Raw genomic sequence first — 6,591 nt, forward strand, 5'->3', positions numbered from 1 at the left:
AGGCTCTTTCCCCTTCCCCCAACCCTAGCCGCCGCACGGAGCAGCCATGCCGGCTGCACCTTCAGCGCCGGCGGCCGCCGCTCGTCCATGATGTGAAGCCATCCCCGCCCTGCTCGCCTAAGTCTGCCGCCATCGCGGACCGTCTCCTCCGTCCCCGACCACACATCCCCGCCCTCGTCTGCCGCCATCACCGACCGGCTCCTCCGTCCCCGACAAGTCATCCCCGTCCTGCTCGCCGTCTTCCGCCGAAGAACCCGGCGGCTGTGTCGATTCTCTGCCTCCCCGACCACCTCTTCCCATTTTGCGAAGGTGATGCCCTCTTTGCTGCCTGACCACCTCTCCCTGTACATGTTCATGCTCTGCTGCTATATGTTCAGAGAGGAAAATATACGATGACTGAAAGAAATTATTTCTCTTGTTTCATTGTGAGAGTAGATCGAATTGATCATATTTGTTGCTTCCAAATACTATTATTTTAACTATTTTGCTTGGATGAGTAGTGCATTATGTATTTTCTTTTCAGATGTAGAACAATCACAAGCATCAGCATGCACAAAATCGCTACAACCTTGCCTGTTTGTATAAACAGGTCGGGCTTGATCTTGCTTAACATGTAGATATGGCCTAAATATGAACCGTGAAGATTTAGTGCTACTCTTGTGCTCTATGCGTTGGGAGATCATGAATTCAGTTTCATCATGGGGCAAAGCGAAGGAGGCAAATTACTTGTCCTGACTTATATAAGGTGTATGTGCTGTAACATGTTAATACGCACAGAAAATACATGAAACACACTTATGTTGTTGCCTTGAAACACAAATGTAATATGCACATGTCTATACCTGATCCCTGTCCTATATTATATTCAAACTTTGCCTATGTGTATGCCCAAACCTGATTGAATTAGCATGGTTCAGTTTAGCCCTAATCTATACACTGGAAACAGATAAACATTCAAACATAGAGCAGAGGTACACCACAACAGATGTAAACTCCAAGGTGTAAGCCTGTATTTTACAGAGAAGTGTGTTGTTTTTTGTTTTTTGAGAAAAGAGGAGTGTCTTGTTCAGACAACATACAATCAGGCAAACTTTAAAGCACACATAGAAAGACCAATCTGGCTGATTTCTAGACTACCATCTGCTAGGATTTTGCTAATCATGAAAAATAGGAAGCTTGAGTATCCTCCTAATTGGTTGGGAGCATGGAAGTTGAGTATCCTCCTAAATGGTCGATGACAGGGGACTCCCGCCTAATCTCCCTAGTTCTGTCCAGGAAAAATCTAAGTTGTAGAAATTAATGGCCAATATGCATCACAATCTCAAGAGCTTCCAAGAAAAATAGGAAGCTGTATTTTTTCAAATGAAAGAATCCAACTGAATCTGTAGCCGCATAAAGTTCTTCAGTACAACATAGTTGCAGTATTGTACATGTATATGAGCCCAAAATCGGAAGACATGAGAGCACACTTCACAAAAAGAGGGAAAAGAAAATAGTCTCCAACAACATGTAAAATACACAGTGTTAAAATGTGTACTGGATTAATCTCTATGCAATTTCCTTGTATATGTTGTAATTACTTGCAACTGTAGTCCTTTCCATGTAATCCCCCTGGCATATAATAGAGAGGCGTGATCCAATCAAGGGTATCACACGCATATTACCCCAATCAGCATTTATTCACAAGAAGTTGCACACTTCATGCTAGCTCCAAAAAACACATGCATGTAGCCAAGATTTAGGATATGCTTACAGATGTTTTGAGCATTATGTAGCAGGATTTTCTTTATAGTCCACTTTCCGGATAGAATTTATCTTTGTCCCTTTGACACCACGACACCCAGACACGACACCCCCGACCCCCGACACTTCTTCGACTTCCTGTTGACTGAAAAGGTGCTTTTCGGCCTTCCAGAGGCCGACTGGGTCATATATTTATGAATTATGAGTTAGGTCATATATTTTCCGATTTTGTTATGAAAAACATCATATATATTTGTGTTGATCGGGTGGATTTAAATGTGCAGTTGTTTCGTCGCTGCGAGGGTCTGGTGTTCGACGACCTTCCCGTGCGTTCAACGAGCTCCGCCCCGGCGTTCGTGGGTGAGCACAAATGACATCTCCTCCCCCAATCATTTGTTATGTTCCGGTCTTCGTGCCGATAAAACATGCTAGCTGTAGGTAGGTTGAATCATCAGTATGCGTGACCACTATGTGTCTCCCGTTCCAAAGGGTTACATCTATAAATATGCATGCATTTGCATATTTATAACCGTGATTCTTTCAAATTGTCCAACTTTATCCATGGACAGCCGAGTATGTGTAGATTGGGTTCGTTTTCCCATATGCTCTGCTCCAGATCTGATGCAGAATTTCGTCAGCGCCTCCCTGTTGTTCCATGGGTACACATCCTCTTTGCTTATTGCGGAGACGTGTATCAGGAGAACAGCGGGGAGGTGCTGCCGAAATTTTGCGTCTGATCCGGAGTAGAGCATGAGAAAACGAACCCAATGTACACATACTCGGATGGGATTAGGACCTATCTTTACCTATTAGCGTCTAGATTGCATGGACGTAATAAAACTGACAAACTCTATTAACTGATGAATATGGTTTGTTGAATTATGTATATATTTCTTGTGTGTCTAGTAGCTAGGCAAGATGAGTGATCGTGCGTGGATGTACACCGGTCACACTAGTCAGAAAGACATGACCCATGAATGGATAACAGAAACCAAGGGGGTTGTGAGAGTCGCATTTGCAAATGGACAGAGACAAACCTGGTGCCCCTGTGTCGAGTGCGACAACTATCATAAGAGGTCAGAGTTTGAAATGATCAAACACCTGCAGAAGTGGGGTTTTACGCCTAATTATACGGTCTGGACATTTCATGGTGAGGTTGCCCAACGTGACAGAGCTGAGGAGGGCCGTCGTCGCACCGACGAGCATGGTACTGGGATGGAAGACATGGTGGAAGACTTTGATGATGCTCGGGATTCAGATGATGAGATGAAGGAATCTGCAAAGGCCTTCAATGATATGTTGGAGTCTTCAAAACGTCCTCTCCACGAGCACACTGAGCTTTGTCAGCTGGATGCCATCGCACAAGTAATGGCTCTAAAGGCTCAATTCAACTTGGGCAGAGAATGCTACGACGCGGTGATGGCACTATTTGAACGCTTTCTACCCAAAGGTCATGTAATGCCTGCAAACCTGTACCAGTTGGCCAAAATCCTCCGTGTACTTAAGATGTCCTATGAGAAGATAGATGCCTGTGAGAAAGGATGTGCCTTATTTAGGCTTGAGTATGCGGACTTGAAGTATTGTCCCGTTTGCTAGTCTTCCAGGTATGTTGTGATAGACAACGGTATGGGTGAGAAGAGTCAGACAAAAATCCCAGTTAATGTTCTTCGGTATATGCCAATCATATCAAGACTTCAACGTCTTTTCATGGTCGAAGAGACGGCCAGACAGATGACATGGCACAAATTGGGCAAAAGAACCAAACTGGATGCAGATGGGGAGCCGATGTTGGTACACACATCAGACGGTTTTGCGTGGAAGCGCTTCGATGCAATACATCATGCTAAAGTGGCAGATCCAAGGCATCCTCGAATCGCCGTAAGCACGGATGGGTTCAACGTGTTTGGTATGATGGCAGCCCAATACAGCTGTTGGCCTGTATTTGTCATTCCACTCAATCTCCCTCTCGGACAGATTATGCAAAGAAAGAACATTTTCCTAACGTTGATAATTCCGGGGCCCAACTCTCGAGGGAAGAGTATGAATGTGTACATGCAACCGCTTAAGGATGAATTGCAAGAAGCTTGGGATAATGGGATCAACACATACGACGCCGCTCCAAAAAAACTTCCTAATGCGTGTGTGGTACATGTACTTGATGCATGACTTGCCGGCATATGCGCTATTCGTTGGCTGGTGTGTGCATGGTAGGTTCCCGTGCCCCACATGCAAGGCAGCTCTTGAGTTTCGTCGGTTGCAGGCGGGTGGCAAGTTTTCTTGCTTCGACATGCATAGACAGTTCCTGGATCCTCGTCATAAGTTCAGAAAAGACAAGAAGAACTTCATCAAAGGTAGAGTTGTCAAAAACTCTGCACCACCTGCGTTGACAGGCCAAGAGACCCTAGATCAGTTAAACGCTCTCGAGCCGGATCCAAAGGGTCCAAGGTATTTCAAGGGGTATAATTGGGAACACGCTTGGACTCACAAGACATGCTTGTGGATCTGCCTTACTTCAAAGACCTCCTTTGCCCACACAACATCGACATGATGCACACTGAAAAGAATGTCGGCGAGGCCCTTTTTGGTACATTGTTCGGCATAGAGGGGAAAACAAAGAATAATCCTAAGGCTAGAGTCGATCAGGAGGCTCTATGTGATAGGCCACTACAAAACATGCGACAACCGAAAGGAAAGAAGAACTGGGTAAAGCCAAAGGCACGATTCAATTTTGGAAGGCCATATATGAGGGAAATTATCCTGTGGGTGAAAAATGAGTTGATGTTCCCCGATGGGTATGCAGCGAATCTAAAGAGGGGAGCGAGCCTTGAAAAATTGAAAATATTTGGTCTCAAGAGTCATGATTGGCACATATGGCTTGAGCGGGTAATGCCGATGATGTTGCATGGCTTTATCCCTGAGGATGAATGGCTAGTACTGGCAGAGCTGAGCTATTTCTTCCGTGTTCTTTGTGCGAAAGAACTATTGTCTGACTTGCTAGAAGAACTGGAAGAGTTGGCACTGGAGTTGATCTGCAAGTTAGAGAAGATCTTTCCATCGAGCTTCTTTAATCCAATGCAGCATTTGATTTTGCATCTCCCGACCGAGGCACGATTGGGGGGGGGGGGTCCGTGCAGAATCGTTGGTGCTATGCAACTGAGAGGATGCAGAAGACACTTCAAGCAAAATGTAAAAATAAACGTCGAATTGAAGCATTGATGGCCGAGGCATTCATTACTGAGGAGGCGGCAAACTTCGTGACAGCACACTATGAAGCCAAAAATCATCATTTGCATAATCCGAAGCCTCGGCACAATGCTGGCGACCCTAAAAAGGGTGGATCCAACCTCAGCCTGTTCAAAGGAAAGCTCGCACCAGCCGGTGCTTATACTCCCTTATTGTTGGATGTCGACGAATGGCGGACCATTACGTTGTATGTCTTGAACAATCTAACAGAAGTGCGGCCGTACATCGAGTAAGTTCTCGGTACATTGTTTCGCAACCTCTAATTCCTTTGAACTGCTCGTATTCTCGGATATTTGATACAGTTGATACGTCGTCAAATTCTCGTATTGAGCGGTGATCCAAAAGGATTCCGTCGAAGAGTATGAGCTTCTGGCAATGCATGGATGCGGCTATCCCGGTTTCATCTCTTGGTTCAAACAAACGGTAATTTCCATTAGACCATTTCATTTCTTCGTCTATTTTCCGGCTAATGCAACAATCATTTTGTATTAAACTTGTAGGCTAGTTCAGAGTCTATGGACGCCGAATTGAGACAAGTCGCTAATGGTTTTGACTATAAGGTCCGTTCATTTGACAAATACGACATCAACGGGTATCGCTTTCGTACCTATGCTAAAGAGCTATCTATGGCCGACCGAAAGTCTACAAATTGTTGTGTCTTTGCTATCGGCGAAGGAGATACCGATTATTATGGAAGAGTTGAAGCAATTTATGAACTTCTATTCTATGGTGCAAACCCACCGAAGGTCGTAGTCTTCAAATGTTATTTGGTTCCAGCCGAAGGAGACTATAAGAACTCGTGAACATCTAGGGCTAGTCGAAATCAAACAAAGCACCCATTTGGATGTTCCCGATGTCTATATTATAGCTCAACAGGCAACCCAAGTTTTCTATCTACCGTGGGCCTGCCAAAGTGATTCAAATCTCAATGGTTGTGATGTCTTTTATGAAGTGCAGCCACATGTTAGACCACCTCCCCCCAATGAAGAGGATTATGAACCTCACATTAACCCAGACACATATGAAGGAGAGTTCTTCCAAGAAACACGTCTTTCCAAAAAATGTTTCAAGAACCGCTCTACTTCACCCCAGAACATTGAAGTAGACAGCGACAATCAATCCGAGCATGAGCCGGAACAAGAAGAGCTGGAACAAGAAGAGGTTACTGTTGCGGATGACCTGTCAATGCTTGACCAATTACGTAAAGGAGGCCTTTCACATGTTGATGCATTTATTGATGATGATGATGAGCATGTCATTACTGATAGTGATGATGATGATGCATTTATTGACCCCGAAGCATATATAGACGATGAAGATTAATATTATAGTTCATGTTAGGTATTCCATTTTTTATGTTCATGATGATGATACACTTAAATTATATACATATTATTATTTGTGTCAGGTATTCTTTTTTTTTTATGTTGTACTAATTTCGTTTACTCTTTGTCATTGCAAGTGTTGACAGATGGTGGGCGCGGGTCGAGAGCGCTCCGAGGCTCCTTCCTCGGCGCGTGGTGGGAGGGGTAGTTCCATTCCACCCCAGACCCTCTGGAGAGCACTAGATCTCAGTATGAAGACACCATCGGCGGTCGCTTCTTC

At 44.6% G+C, this 6,591-nt stretch overlaps 1 long non-coding RNA gene across 1 annotated transcript in view; it reads left to right on the plus strand.

Moving 5' to 3' along the window:
* The first annotated feature begins 6 nt into the window (after nt 1-6).
* LOC119364780 overlaps nt 7-6,591 on the plus strand; it is a 9,664-nt gene continuing 3,079 nt past the window's right edge. Inside the window, exons 1-2 of the long non-coding RNA XR_005175131.1 lie at nt 7-309; nt 2,028-2,103. This is a non-coding gene — a long non-coding RNA (uncharacterized LOC119364780). The remainder of the gene's footprint in view (nt 310-2,027; nt 2,104-6,591) is intronic.

Source organism: Triticum dicoccoides, chromosome 1A (genome assembly GCF_002162155.2).
Source record: "Triticum dicoccoides isolate Atlit2015 ecotype Zavitan chromosome 1A, WEW_v2.0, whole genome shotgun sequence".
Classification (NCBI taxonomy): Eukaryota; Viridiplantae; Streptophyta; class Magnoliopsida; order Poales; family Poaceae; genus Triticum; species Triticum dicoccoides.